The 16,442-nt window shown below is 40.2% G+C and overlaps 1 protein-coding gene across 21 annotated transcripts in view; it reads right to left on the bottom strand.

Annotated features, from left to right (window-relative positions):
- The window catches only part of LOC110489906 (anion exchange protein 2), an 81,499-nt gene extending 65,621 nt beyond the window's left edge, over positions 1-15,878 (bottom strand). For 8 of the 21 annotated variants that reach the window (XM_090199773.1, XM_090199783.1, XM_090199772.1 and 5 more), the window contains exons 1-2: positions 15,778-15,822; positions 7,848-7,913 (exon numbers count right to left, since the gene is read on the bottom strand). The gene's annotated coding sequence lies outside the window, so the exon portion shown is untranslated. Of the gene's footprint in view, positions 1-7,847; positions 7,914-15,777 lie in introns of all 21 variants that reach the window. The other 13 variants (XR_016486631.1, XM_090199775.1, XM_036944182.2 and 10 more) reach the window with 6 other exon arrangements.
- Positions 15,879-16,442: the final 564 nt, after the last annotated feature.

Here is a 16,442-nt window from a genome sequence, read left to right on the forward strand (position 1 = left end):
AGCATTCATTCAAACAGCACTTTCGTGCATTTGCCAGCAGCTCTTCGCTGTGCTTCAAGCATTGAGCTGTTTATGACTTCAAGCCTATAAATTCCGAGATTAGGCTGGTGTAACCGATGTGAAATGGCTAGCTAGTTAGCGGGGTACGTGCTAATAGCTTTTCAATCGGTGACGTCACTCTGAGACCTTGAAGTAGTTGTTCCCCTTGCTCTGCAAGGGCCGCGGCTTTTGTGGAGCGATGGGTAACGATGCTCCGAGGGTGGCTGTTGACGATGTGTTCCTGGTTCGAGCCCAGGTAGGGGCGAGGAGAGGGAGGGAAGCTATACTGTTACACTGGCAATACTAAAGTGCCTATAAGAACATGCAATAGTCAAAGCTATATGAAATACAAATGGTATAGAGAGAAATAGTCCTATAATAACTAACTACAACCTAAAACTTCTTAACTGGAAATATTGAAGACTCATGTTAAAAGGAACCACCAGCTTTCATATGTTCTCATGTTCTGAGCAAGGAACTTAAACGTTAGCTTTTTTTTTTTTTACATGGCACTTATTGCACTTTTACTTTCTTCACCAACCTTTTGTTTTTGCATTATTTAAACCAAATTGAACATGTTTCATTATTTATTTGAGACTAAATAGATTTTACTGATGTATTATATTAAGTTAAAATAAAAGTGTTCATTCAGTATTGTTGTAATTGTCATTATTACAAATAAATAAAAACATTGTCTGATTAATCGGTATCTGCATTTTTTGGTCCTCCAATAATCGGTAATGAAAAATCATAATCGGTCAACCTCTAGTTCAAGCTATGGTCAGTGTTACAACAACTGTTGCATACCACTGACCCTGCCAATGTTTAGGCCTGCATACAGACCATACCACCCCATGTCAAATGTCAGTGTGGATGACCCCATGGATGTTATTCAGTGCATATCCACTTAACTTCTGTTGTGAAGGCAAATGTAAAAAAAACAAACCGTTGTGGACCCAGCCAGCATAACTGATTAGGTACTAAGAAAGACCACTGAGCAGAGAGCATCTCAGGTTGCATTGGCAGTACAACATGTCTCACTTTTCTCGCAAGACATTAATGGTAAATGTGAAGCTTTGACCAGGTGTCTCTTTGTAATAAGCTGAGTTGGCCGCAACTTGGTCCCAAAAGACTCAAGACTGAGGCGTGGAGAAAATCTGAACAATGATCATGAAATCTTACTCCAGTCTCAAACACACAGAGGCTTTCAAATTCCTGAGAAATCATGTGCTATGAATAACATGATACACTAGCTGTAGGCTGAATTTGATAGGCTATTACTATTCCAGGTGGAAATGTAAATGCTTCTTGTGTCTTCAATGTAGTCTTTGGAAAATGGTACACATTTACAGACTGCAGCAGTGTCAGACATTTTGAATATGGTCTCAGGGAACTTAAGTCTTTCGCATTCATGTTAGCATGAATAGACTAATAGCAATTGTCATCCAGATGATGATATTTCAGTACAGTACATTCATGATGTTCATAAGGACCACATACTTTGTTTCATGTTTGGTCTGAGATTAACAATATGTGCAGAGAGAGATGGGATTGACCTGATTGAGGTCATGGTTTTAGGTCACTAACATCATACTGACAGACGGAGCATCACAATGGACACAAAGGGGAGGCAGCATAAACGGAGTGAGACTGGGAGGTGAAGTTTGTAAGTGCACCAAACAACATTCCCTCAAATTGTTTGTCACTGAGCTCAAAATTTAACATTGTGAAAATTCTGTGAACACCGCCTGTGCCTACTTTAAGTTAGTTTTAAACAGTGGTCAAGTAGGCTACTGTGGCGATTTGATTTTAATGTAGGCGTACCATGAAATACAAATGGAAAAAATGCATATCATTACATTTTAACATGGAAATAGCCGTTTATTCATTCAGCCTACAGTAGCAGCCAATGTGTGGTGCTCAATGTCGGTCTACATTCCATGAAACATGCAGGGCTTGACATTAACCTGTTTATCCACAAAATGTGTTGCATTCTTTGATGCAAGAAACCACTTAACAAAATTAAATGCATAATTTTTCCCATACCACTATTACAGAGAATCAGATTATGCTACCTTCTGCCTATTGGCTAGTTCGGCTTGAATAACCTGTCTCAAAATACAACAGAAAAAAAAAACTTTACCCGACTTGTTTTTCAAAGATCTCAAAAAAAATGCACAGATTTTGTGTTCTTGTAGGAAGCAATCACTCCCCCATTGCTGACTACAAATTATCTATAACTGGGCTAATAACTCACTAACTACACGAAACAAAAATATAAACGCAACATGTTAAGTGTTGGTCCCATGTTTCATGAGCTGAAATAAAAGATCCCAGAGGGACAAAATACTTATTTCTCTCAAATTCTGTGAACAAATGTGTTTACATCCCTGTTAGTGAGCATTTCTCCTTTGCCAAGATAATTCATCCACCTGACAGGTGTGGCATATCAAGACACCGATTTAACCGCATGATCATTACACAGGTGGACCTAGGGTAGCGCCGATGAATGTCAAGCAAATAACTGCCGGTCTAATTGACTTAGAATTCTGTGGCATTATTTTATATTATAGTATGAAGAACACAATTGAACAAAGCTGAATAAGAAAATAGAATGTTCAATCATGTTTTCTCCAAATGATTTGAGGGAGTCCGTACATGCGGCTATTCTCCATTGCGTGATTAACAAAGACATAGGTACTCCTACAGTAAATGCTTAATTTAGAGTTATTCAGATTACTCGTAATTAAGCTCGAGACCTGGGTCTCGACCCCACCCTGTGCAACTGGGTCCTGGACTCTGACGGGCCGCCCCCAGGTGGTGAAGTTAGGAAACAAAATCTCCACCCCGCTGATCCTTAACACTGGGGCCCCACAAGGGTGCGTTCTCAGCCCTCTCCTGTACTCTCTGTTCACTCATGACTGCATGCCATGCACGCCTCCAACTCAATCATCAGGTTTGCAGACGTGTGACCTCACTCAACGTCCACAAAACAAAAAAGGAGATGTTCGAGGACTTCAGGAAACAGCAAAGGGAGCATCACCCCATCCACATCGACGGGACAGTAGTGGAAAGTTAAGTTCCTCGGCATACACATCACGGACAAACTGAAAATGGTCCACCCACACAGACAGCGTGGTGAAGAAGGTGCAACAGTGCCTCTTCAACCTCAGGAGGCTGAAGAAAGTTGGCTTGTCACCAAAAACTCTAACTTTTACAGATGTACAATCGAGAGCATCCTGTCGGTCTTTACAACCGCCTGGTACGCCAACTGCTCAGACCACAACCGTAAGGATCTCCAGAGGGTAGTGCGGTCGGCACAAGGCATCACTGAGGGCAAACTACCTGCCCTCAAGGACAACTACAGCACCCGATGTCACAGGAAAGCCAAAAAGATCATCAAGGACAACAACCACCCGATCCACTGCCTGTTCAACCGCTATCATCCAGAAAGCGAAGTCAGTACAGGTGCATCAAAGCTGGGATCGAGAGACTGAAAAACAGCTTCTATCTCAAGGCCATCAGACTGTTAAATAGCCATCAGAGGCTGCTACCTACACACAGACTTGAAATCATTGACCACTTAAATAAATGGAACACTAGTCACTTTAAATAACTTTATTATTACTTTATTATTATTAATGTCTACATATCCTACATCACTCATCTCATATGTATATCCTGTATTCTATACCATCTTGCCCATGTCGCATGGCCATCGCTCATCCATATAGACTCAACAAAAAAAGAAACGTCCTCTCACTGTCAACTGTGTTAATTTTCAGCAAACATGTGTAAATATATAAACTGAACAAGTTCCACAGACAATGTGACTAACAGAAATTGAATAATGTGTACAGGAACAAAGGGGGGGGGTCAAAATCAAAAGTCAGTAAGTATCTGGTGTGGCCACCAGCTGCATTAAGTACTGCAGTGCGCATCTCCTCCTCGTGGACTGCACCAGATTTGCCAATTCTTGATGTGAGATGTTACCCCACTCTTCCACTAAGGCACCTGCAAGTTCACTGACATCTCTGGGGGGAATGGCCCTAGCCCTCACCCTCCAATCCAACAGGTCCCAGACGTGCTCAATGGGATTGAGATCTGGGCTCTTTGCTGGCCATGGCAGAACACTGACATTCTTGTCTTGCAGGAAATCACACACAGAACAAGCAGTATGGCTGTTGACATTGTCATGCTGGAGGATCATGTCAAGATGAGCCTGCAGGAAGGGTACCATGAGGGAGGAGGATGTCTTCCCAGTAACACACAGCATTGAGATGGCCTGCAATGACAACAAGCTCAGTCCGATGATGCTGTGACACACCGCCCCAGACCATGACGGACCCTCCACCTCCAAATCAATTCCACTCCAGAGTACAGGCCTCAGTGTTACGCTCATTCTTTCAACGATAAACGCAAATCCGACCATCACCCCTGGTGAGACAAAACCGCGACTCGTCAGTGAAGAGCACTTTTTGCCAGTCCTGTCTGGTCCAGCGACAGTGGGTTTGTGCCCACAGGCGACGTGTTTGCCGGTGATGTCAGGCCTACAACAGACCTAGAGGCCCACAGTCCAGCCTCTCTCAGCCCATTGCAGACAGACAGTCTGAGCACTGGTGGAGGGATTGTGCATTCCTGGTGTAACTTGGGCAGTTGTTGCCATCCTGTACCTGTCCCGCAGGTGTGATGTTCAGATGTACCGATCCTGTGCAGGTGTTGTTACACGTGGTCTGCCATTGCGAGGACGATCAGCTGTCCGTCCTGTCTCCCTGTAGCGCTGTCTTAGGTGTCTCACAGTACAGACATTGCAATTTATTGCCCTGGCCACATCTGCAGTCCTCATGCCTCCTTGCAGCATGCCCAAGGCACATTCACGCAGATGAGCAGGGACCCTCGGCATCTTTCTTTTGGTATTTTTCAGTCAGTAGAAAGGCCTCTTTAGTATCCTAAGTTTTTATAACTGTGACTGTAATTGCCTACCGTCTGTAAGCTGTTAGTGTCTTAACGACCATTCCACAGGTGCATGTTCATTAATTGTTAATGGGTCTTTGAACAAGCATGGGAAAACAGTGTTTAAAACTTGTTGGGGATAGGGGGCAGTATTTTCACTTTGGATGAATTGCGTGCCCATAGTGAACTGCATCCTACTCTGTCCTAGATTGCTAATATATGCATATTATTATTACTATTGGATAGAAAACACTGACGTTTCTAAAACGGTTTGAATTATGTCTGTGAGTATAACAGAAATCATAGGGAAGGCAATCTTCCAAACAGGAAGTGAAATTCTGAATGCGGGTCTAATTTTAGGTCATCGCCTCTTCAGTTCCAAACAAGATATGGATCTGTTAGGACTTCCTACGCCTTCCATTAGATGTCCTCATTCAGTAGAACGTGGAATGGAGCCTCTGGTGTGAACTTTGACCGAATGGGAGGGGAATGAGTCACTGTCCTGGCAGAATGCAATTTCCCTGTTGCGCATTTGTCTGTTGATATCACCATCGTTCCATTTGGCTGCAGATGAAAACGTATGCTCCGGTTGGAACGTTATTGGATATATATGAAAATAACATCCTGAAGATTGATTCTCTACTTAGTTTGACCAGTTTATTCGACCTGGAATATATCTTTTTGAAGTTTGTCAGAGTTCGCCTGGACCAGCGACAGCTTTTGGGCACGTGAGCTGAAAGTGGTAGCAAATGCAGCTAATTGGACACTAGTAATGGACATTATGGAACTAGACAATGATTTATTGTGGAACTAGGACTCCTTGCACTGCCTTCTGATGAAGATATTCAAAAGGTAAGTGAATAGTGTTTTTTTTAGCTTCTGTTGACGCCAAAATGGCGGCTCTTTCTTTGGGTTCTGAGCGCCGTTCTAAGATTATTATTTTTCCGTAACGTTTTTTAAAAAATCTGACACAGCGGTTGCATAGAGGATACGTTTATCTTTAATTCTGTGAATAACACTTGCATCTTTTATCAATGTTTATTGTGAGTATTTCTGCAAAATCACCGGATGTTTTGGAATCAAAACATTACTGCACGTAACGCGCCAATGTAAACTGATATATATATATATATATATATATATATATATATATATATATATATATATATATATATATATATATATATATATATATATATATATATATAATATATGCACATTATCGAACAAAACACATAATACTTTTTTTTTTTTTTTTACACCTTTATTTAACTAGGCAACTAGACAAATTCTTATTTTCAATGACGGCCTAGGAACTGCCTGTTCAGGGGCAGAACGACAGATCGGGGGTTTGAACTTGCAACTTGTTACTAGTCCCAACGCTCTAACCACTAGGCTACCCTGCCGCCCCAGGGTAGCATGTATAACATGATGCCCTATGAGTGTCATCTGATGGAGATTCATTTTATCTATATTTATGCTTTTGTGACTGTGAAAAAATTGCTGTGTGTGTTTTTGAATTTTGTGATCATCTAACATAAATATATGTTGTGTTTTCGCTGTAAAACATTTTAAAAATCAGACACGATGGGTAGATTAACAAGATGTTTATCTTTCATTTGCTGTATTGGACTTGTTAATGTGTGAAAGTTAAATATTTCTAAATAATATTTTTTTCAGCTGAATGGGAGGGGGTGTTCTCTTTAGGGAACTCCCAATAGGTTAACCCTTTACATTGAAGATCTGTGAAGTTATTTGGATTTTTACAAATAATCTTTGAAAGAAAGGGACCTGAAAAAAGGACGTTTTTTCCTGAGTTTATTTATACGTACATATTCTTATCCCATCCCCTTATATTTGTGTGTATAATGTAGTCATTGTGAATGTTAGATATTACTGCACTGTCGGAACTAGAAGCACAAGCATTTCGCGACACTCGCATTAACATCTGCTAACCATGTGTATGTGACTAATAAAATTTGATTTGCTTTGATCCTTATCCAATTCTGGAGTGCATATTGAAGATAGTGGAAGAACTGTCCACATTTACTTTGTCAGCCAACAAGATGATTAGACCTAACGAACAGCAAAAGCACTAGCCTATGTCAATCTACTATCCCCCATAGTACAAAATCTACTGTATTCTGTGTCAGAAATAAACATTCCAAACATAGTCAGGGACAGTTGTGAGATGCGATAAATCCCAAATTAATACAACCACTAGCATCACAAAACTTTTTTTACGCAATGAGGCTGACCAACAGATCTGAACGTTTAGCTTAAAATGTTGATCAACTACTTGGCCATTTTTTCACATTATAAGCGCAGCAATGCACACAAGGTAGTAGGCCACAAGCACAAAGTTATTTTAGCAGGAACACACCACAATCAAAAGTGACCAATGTGGTTACGCATGTAATGCTTTTACTATAAAAGGTGTATTTTATGGTGAAAATGATCTTCCCTAAACTAGAAAACACACACGCTGCTTAAGTATGCCAGTTAGGATCTACGCCCATTGTAAGCGGATTGATGTGCTTAATTTTGTTATTTGGCCACCTTAGTTGTGATACAAACCTTAGCAAAACATATAGGCCTATGGGCTAGGCTACATTAGGTGTGCGACTATGATTCTAAAAAATTGTTTCTTGCCTTACGCTGGGCATCATTCACAAGTGATAATATATAATTCACAAGTGATAGGCTAATATTGTCACCAATGACCCATCAGACTATTCTTGATTTAATATTGTATTTACATATGTGTGAAATTTGTTTTGATTTAGAATGGACCATTATTATGTACTTGTCTCGAAACAGGGGCAGGGGAAAAAAAATAAATGTAATCTACGCACCTAAATAGCGAACGGAGGACGCTTTTCCCGTGGTTCGTTTTCATGCCAGCCAGGTAGGCTATACTCCTGTTGTAAAGAGAAGCAATGTGCTTAGTATTAGGAAAGTTAAGAAAATAAATATAGTAGGCCTAGCCTATAGAAAGCTGATGGGATCATCGATTTAATCGAGGCCATCACTCTGTTTTCTCACGCAATTGCATAGCCTATAGAAATGTAGCGCAACATGAGCTCTCATGAAGTGTTTGATTAGATTTTCGATAACATTTGCATTGATGTGAGAATGATTAGAGGGACAATAGAGTGCTGAGTACCAGGCAGTTAGCAAGTTTGGTAGGCTACTAATGACCAGCAGCAGAAGAGCTTGGAGAAGGCTAATTAACGTTAATAAACGGTCATGTGGAATTTGACTACCTTCAAGACTAGTGAACGCCGGCAATACGGTCACCGCATCAGCCCTAATTGCACCTTGTGCTGGGGACAATAAAAGGCCACTCTAAAATGTGCAGTTGTCACAACACAATGCCATAGATGTCATGTTGAGGGAGCGTACAATTGGCATTGCTGACTGCAATAATTTCTACCAGACCTGTTGCCAGAGAATTTAATGTTAATTCAAGTTGCCTCCAACATCGTTTTAGAGAATTTGGCAGTACGTCCAACCGGCCTCACAACTGCAGACCACGTGTATGGCGTTGTGTAGGGGAGCGGTTTGCGGATGTCAGCGTTGTGAACAGAGTGCCCCATGGTAGAGGTGGGGTTATGGTATTGGCAGGCATAAGCCACAGACAACAAACACAATTGCATTTTATCGATGGCAATTTCAATGCACAGAGATACTGTGACGAGATCCCATTGTTGTTCCATCACGTTTCAGCATGATAATGCACGGCACCATGTCGCAAGGATCTTCACACAATTCCTGGAACCTGAAAATGACCCAGTCCTTCCATGGCCTGAATACTCACCAGACATGTCACCCATGGAGCATGTTTGGGATGCTCTGGATCGACATGTACAACAGAGTGTTCCAGTTCTCTCCAATATCCAGCAACTTTACACAGCCATTGAAGAGGAATGGGACAACATTCCACAGACCACAATCAACAGCCTGATCAACTCGATGCTAACTTGATATACAAATATATACTTAAAAAAAATAATAATATGCAAAGGAGATGTCGCATTGCATGAGGCAAATGGTCACACCAGATACTGACTCGTTTTCTGATCCACGCCCCTGCCTTTTTAAAAAAGGTATCTGAACTATTCCCAGTCATGTGAAATCCATAGATTAGGGCCTAATGAATTGATTGATTGATTTCCTTATATGAACTCAGTTTTATCTTTTTTAATTGTTGCATGTTGAGTTCATAGTTTTGTTTGGTACAGCTTATGCTGTAAAAACAGTCCAGTTCAAAGTGAATGGCACAGATCCATATATGACAATGGTCTATTTGCATTTAGGCCTACTGCAGCTCTGATTGGTTATGGCGCACCGGTCTGTGTAGAGTATGGGCCCGAGTCCTCCCTGTCAATGCAATAGAATCCTACTATGTGTTCTGCCTACAACATCTCTTGCATAGTTTGTTTTGTTTAGGTATGTTCCATTGAAAGTTTCTAATATTGTGGTGATTTGCTCACAATTCCCACAGTAAAGGGAAACATTGATAGTGTTAACAGAGAAAACTCTAGAAAGTTGAGTGAAGTTCAATCTCGTGCTGATAGTTCTTGTGCACGGGAGTTCCAGGGAGCTGCTCGCAGCTTAGAGGGAACATTGGCGCCAAACAGCGTTTGTGGTTCAGTGGAAAATTAGATGTACCAAATGTGGCTGCACAGAGCTTAATGCGATTTAAACTTTAAATCAATACTAATACTGTTGGCCAAAGAGTAGGCTATCCCAAAGAGTTAAATCAAAGTAACACTGCTTATTTGATGCCTGCTAAGTAGAGCAAGTTTAGAAAATTGTGCATCATAACCATATGAAATTATTGTGATATAAATGCCTTTATGTTAGTTTCTCTAGCCCTTGAGACTTAAAGGGAGATTTGTTTACCTTGACGGATAAAGTACTGAGCCAATTCAAATCCAGAAGGAAAGCGGAAAGGAAAATAAACAAAGAGTGACAAGAAGTCTTGATAAGAACTCAAGAGGGAGGTGATTGACTTGCCTTTTCTTCTGTATGACGAAAGCAATACTCAATAAAGTAGCCTATGTCGAGGGGTCCATCAGCCGTGTCGGTGGTGCACTGATATTGTTACACAACGCTCAGTCCTGACTGATCATTTCACAATGGGGCTGCTTGATTTCCTCCAGTGGAGCCAAAGAAAACAAACCATAGCTCTGAGATCACAACCGCAGAGTGGAGATATGTTCCTACAGCACCACGGCGTGTTCTTGGATAAGCGGCAGAGAAGGCTGGAAACTTTTCATCTAATGATTTTCCAGCTCCTAAACATACAGACACAACGTATTTCTCTAAATCAAACATGTTTGGTTTCCAACACCTTTCCGGCCCTCAGATGAAGTAAACTAGACTTTCTCAGCTGGAATGTGAATCAAATATGACAGTATGTGCTAGTGGCTGGGATGGGTAGATGAGAGGAACAGGGTCGTCAGGTGAATAAGTATCACCTTTAGAAAGGTCAACTGTCTTTTAGGTAGGCAGGAAGGACTTCATAGTTTTGCTTGACTCTGAAGATTTTATCAAAAAGCTAACAAATCAACACTGATCTCCTTTGGATGGTTAGCCTTACCACGTAACAATAAAACCTAAATGTTTTTCCGTCAAATCAAGTCTAATTACAGTGCCTTCAGAAAGTATTCACACCCCTTTACTTTTTCCACATTTTGTTGTGTTACAGCCTGATCTACACACAATACCCCATAATGTCAGTGGAATTTTGTTTGTAGAACATTCTCAAAATTAATTTAAAAAATGGAAGTCTGAAATGTGTCAAGTCAATAAGTATTCAATCCCTTTGTTATTGCAAGCCTAAATAAGTTCAGGAGTAAAAATATGCTTTTCAAATCACACAATAAGTTGCATGTTCAATAATAGTGGTTAACAAGATTTTTGAATGACTACCCCATCTTTATACCCCACACATATCAAATAGTGAATTTCAAGGACAGATTCAACCACAAAGACCAGGGAAGTTTTTCAATGCCTCGCAAAGGGCACCGATTGGTAGAAAAAGCAGACGCTGAATATCCCTTTAAACATCGTGAAGTTATTAATTAGGCTTTGGATGGTGTATAAATACACCCAGTCAATACAAAGATAAAGCCGTCCTTCCTACTCAGTTGCCGGAGAGGAAGGAAACTGCTCAGGGATTTCACCATGATTTTAAAACAGTTACAGAGTGTAATGGTTGTGATATGAGAAAACTGAGGATGGATCAACAACATTGCAGTTGCTGCACAATATTAACCTAATTGACAGAATGAAAAAAGGAAGCCTGTACAGAATAAAACATTATCCAAACATGCTTCCTGTTTGCAAGAAGGTACATAAGTAATACTGCAAAAAAATATGTTTTTGTCCTGAATACAAATACAATCCAAAACATCACGGAGTACCCCTCTTTATATTTTCAAGCATGGTGGTGGCTGCCTCATGTTATGGTTATGCTTGTCATCGGCAAATACTAGGGAGTTTTTTTAGAATAAAAATAAACAGAACACAGCTAAGCACAGGCAAAATCTTAGAGGAGACCCTGGTTCAGTCTTTTTTCCAACAGACACTGGGAGACAAAATCAGCTTCCAGCAGGACAATAATCTAAAACACAAGACCAAATCTACACAGGAGTTGCTTACCAAGACGACATTGAATGTTCCTAAATGGCCTAGTTACAGTTTTGACTAAAATCTGCTTGAAAATCTGTGGTAAGACTTGAAAAGGGCTTTATAACAATAATCCAACAACCAACTTGATATAGCTTGAATATATATTTTTTCAATAAATGGGCATATTGTACAATCCAGATGTGCAAAGATCTTAGAGACTGACCCAAAAAGACTCACTTCTAACATGTATTGTCTCAAGGACGGAATACTTACAGTTGAAGTTGGAAGATTACATACACTTATGTTGGAGTCATTAAAACTTGTTTTTTTAACCACTCCACAAATGTATTATTAACAAACTATAGTTTGGCAAGTCGGTTAGGACATCTACTTTGTGCATGACAAGTCATTTTTCCAACAACTGTTTAAAGACAGATTATTTCACTTATAATTCACTGTATCACAAATCCAGTGGGTCAGAAGTTTTCATACACTAATTTGACTGTGCCTTTAAACAGGTTGGAAAATTCAGGAATTAATGTCATGGCTTTAGAAGCTTCTGATAGGCTAATTGACATCATTTTAGTCAATTGGAGGTGTACCTGTGGATGTATTTCAAGGCCTACCTTCAAACTCAGTGCCTCTTTGCTTGACATCATGGGAAAATCAAAAGAAATCAGCCAAGACCTCAGAAAAATACAATTGTAGACCTCCACAAGTGTGGTTCATCCTTAGCAGCAATTTTCAAACACCTGAAGGTACCACGTTCATCTTACAAACAATAGAACTCAAGTATTAACACCATGGGACCACACAGCCGTCATACCGCTCAGGAAGGAGACGCGTTCTGTCTCCTAGAGATAAACGTACTTTGGTGAGAAAAGTGCAAATCAATCACAGAAAAACAGCAAAGGACCTTGTGAAGATGCTGGAGGAAGCAGGTACAAAGTATCTATATCCACAATAAAACAACCTGAAAGGCCGCTCAGCAAGGAAGAAGCCACAGCTCCAAAACCACATCGAAAAGCCAGACGATGGTTTGCAACTGCACATGGGGACAAAGATCGTACTTTTTGGAGAAATGTCCTCTGGTCTGATGAAATAAAAACACAACTGTTTGGCCATAATGACCATTGTTATGTTTGGAGGAAAAAGGGGAGGCTTGCAAGCCAAAGAACACCATCCCAACCGTGAAGCACAGGGGTGGCAGCATCATGATGTGGGGGTGCTTTGCTGCAGGAGGGACTGGTGCACTTCACAAAATAGATGGCATCATGAGGCAGGGAAATTATGTGGATATATTGAAGCAACATCTCAAGACATCAGTCAGGAAGTTAAAGCTTGGTCGCAAATGGGTCTTCCAAATGGACAATGACCCCAGGTATACTTCCAAAGTTGTGGAAAATGGCTTAAGGACAACAAAGTCAAGGTATTGGACTGGCCATCATAAAGCCCTGACCTCAATCCTATAGAAAAATTGTGGGCAGAACTGAAAAAGCGTGTGCGAGCAAGGTGGCCTTCAAACCTGACTCAGTTACACCAGCTCTATCAGGAGGAATGTGGAAGGCTACCCGAAACGTTTGACCCAAGTTAAACAATTTAAAGGCAATGCTACCAAATACTAATTGAGTGTATGTTGTCTTCTGACCCACTGGGAATGTGATGAAAAAATAAAAGCTGAAATAATTCTCTACTATCATTCTGCCATTTCACATTCTTAAAATAAAGTGGTGATCCTAACTGACCTAAAACAGGGAATTTTTACTCGGATTAAATGTCAGGAATTGTGAAAAACTGAGTTTGAATGTATTTGGCTAAGGTGTATGTAAACTTCCGACTTCAACTGCATCTAATCAAGATAGTGTTTTATATTTCATTCATTTTCAATAAATGTTAGAATTTTTCTTCAGCTTTCACAGAGTATTTTCTGTAGATTGTTGACCAAAAATTACAATTAAATCAATTTTAAACCCAGTTTGTAACAAAATGTGGGGGGGGGAAAGTCAAGGGCGCAATACTTTCTGAAGGAACTGTAAATAGGTCTTAATTACACACAGCCCAGTCCATTATGTGTCAGAAGGGATATGAACATACGACAGCTGACAGGAAAGATTACCTATGGGTAAGATTTACACCTAGAACCATTTCATTATGAAATTACTTCAATAGTGGGTCCCACTATGACATGTTTATGGATGTGTGTGCGTGTGCATACCGGTAGACTGGTCTCGGTGTACTAGCAGTGCAGTGTTTTTAAAGAAAAATGTTATTTGATATAAGACAACATATTGTGGGCTAGTAATAGATACATTTTTTATAGTATTCCTTACTCACTATGCCAATCCCATTAGATCAGGAGACTGCCATGAGATGCAATGTAGTGCGAGTGTGTCAGCAGCTATGGATGACAGATGTAAACCTGCATGGAAGAGCTAAGGAGACACATCCTTCCTGCCATAGACCTCCTGACAGTTTTATTAGCCTACAGCTTCATTGCGTTTTGGTACACCAGCAGAAGTACATTCATTTCCAACAGAACCCTGCGTTTGTCTTGCAACACTACATTGTAGTGCAGTTGCAGTGCATCGTGTGGCGCACATGTTGAACTTTTGTTGCACGCTGCATGTGACACACACCAACAGCGTCATTCATATCAAATCAAATTGTATTGGTCACATACACATGGTTAGCATATGTTATTGCGAGTGTAGCGAAATGCTTGTGCAAAATGGTACGCTGCATCATCTTGATATGTGTGCAACAAAAGTTCAATATTTACCTTCTGCTACCAATTTGACGCATATGTTTGATTAATCCAATGTATAGACGGGTTGGCAGACAACCTCGCAAAAACAATGTGCGCGTGCTTCCACGGGGCAGAAGTCAGCCTGTTGTTGTGATTCTGTATGTCCAGATTGCTAGCAAGAAAGACAAGAAACTAACATGTGGCGAACCATAAGTGGCTCTTTTCAGCTTGTTATTGATATCATGTCTTGTTTTGAGGTATTTTGACAGATTTCTCATGTCAATGCTAATGTCTAAAATTTGCTAAGCTAGCTAAACAACAACTGTAATGATGCATATGAGAAACAAGTGCTCATTGTGCAAATTTATTTGCGTTTTCAATAAACATTGGAGACGAAATATTGCTTAAGCCAACACTGTTTGCTTTAACCCATAGTTGCACACTCCTGGGTTTTGTTGCTAAACATCCAACCACTCTATGCACCACACAGAACTCACTGCAACTGCCTCTGCAAAGCAATATTGCAAGGCAAACGAAGCGTTCCATTGGAAATGCATGTACTTCTGTGTACCAAACGCAATGACGTTGTAGGTGTGATCAATGGGTTAGAACCTGGAGAAAAAATAGTTTACTGTAAGAGTAATTTCTGAGTCATTTTGGCATTATGAGGAAATAACTGGTTTAGTTAGAAAAATGAGTTTACAACAGAACGGAAATTGTTGCACTCAAAAAATGAATATAAGCGCATACCTCGTTACCCCTGACCAAACCCATACACACAGCCTCTGATTGTTCAATGGTTTAGTGACAAGTACACCCAAAAAGTTCATAATAAAAAGTACAGTTGATAGGATGTGTGTACCAAATAAAAAACATTCAAAAAAAAATTGGGCTAAGTGACCTTGCGACGTACCTCCCTACCTATATCACATTCACAAAAATTTACTGTACTTTGTTGTCACATGGATTTAGCCATCATTCATTTTTTTTACTGTAAAGTCAGCTCACGTCTTTAGTTAAATGTTGTCTACAGTGGGGTGCCAAAATGTATCTTATACCAACGTTTTGAATGGGCATATTCATCTTTATCGACAATACCACTAAAGTAGCAATATAAATTCAGTCATTCCCATTATTAGCTGAGTAGCATTGCTAAGCTAAACCAGAGACATGGAGGCTAAACCTTTCCGTTACAACCTGTATCGTGCCAAGTGACAGCATAGCCTGCTGCTAGCTAACATTGCCTGTCAAGTCCTAACCAATGTGAATTTCAGTTTTAGAAGACAGCTCGCTAACAAAAACACTATTTTCGGCTAAACAATGGTATTTTCACATATTTACAAACAGTACAGGTATTTTATCCACTTCCTGCTTAGTTTAGTAGCTAGACTTCTTACCCCGACTCACCTCCCGCTGCCTGGTGTGTGGACGTGCTATGGATGCGCGTGCGTAAAATGTTTCATATTTCTCATGATGGCTCGACCAGAGAAGGAAAAGGAAGCGAGACATCCCACTCCCTCAATTTATGTGGTTCATGTACTTTCAATGAACTAAGCAGACCAGACCCAGCTGCGAATGCATTGGTACCTATGGGAGATCCACCCTATTAAGCAGACCGGGACTGACCATTTCTTTCAATGGTAAGTGAATATACGTTATTTATAATGAGGAATACCTGGAGAAAATCTGATCTCTCTGAAATGAAAATAGACGGCTCTCACTTAAGTAAAATATATATTTTATCCGACGTTCCTTGAACGCTTGAAAAAAAAGTGACCCTCACCTATACCCAAAATAATGATTCAAACATATACAGCCTAAATGCGAAATGTATAGGCATGTTGTTGAAGTGCCGTTGTTGATGTAATGTTGAAATGCTGAGCGATCCTGCCAGCCTGTCGCGCATCACAATATATATTTTTTAAATGGCCTAAATAATTCATTTTCATTACCTCTTAGACTACCTGGCACGATCCTGGCTCATTTAGATTTCGTATGTTGTTTAATAGCCTGTTGAAATGTTGAACGTCAATTAAATAATAATTACTTCTCAAGCAGAGTA

The sequence above is a fragment of the Oncorhynchus mykiss genome, chromosome 15, assembly GCF_057628025.1.
Source record: "Oncorhynchus mykiss isolate SJ-2025 chromosome 15, ASM5762802v1, whole genome shotgun sequence".
Classification (NCBI taxonomy): domain Eukaryota; kingdom Metazoa; phylum Chordata; class Actinopteri; order Salmoniformes; family Salmonidae; genus Oncorhynchus; species Oncorhynchus mykiss.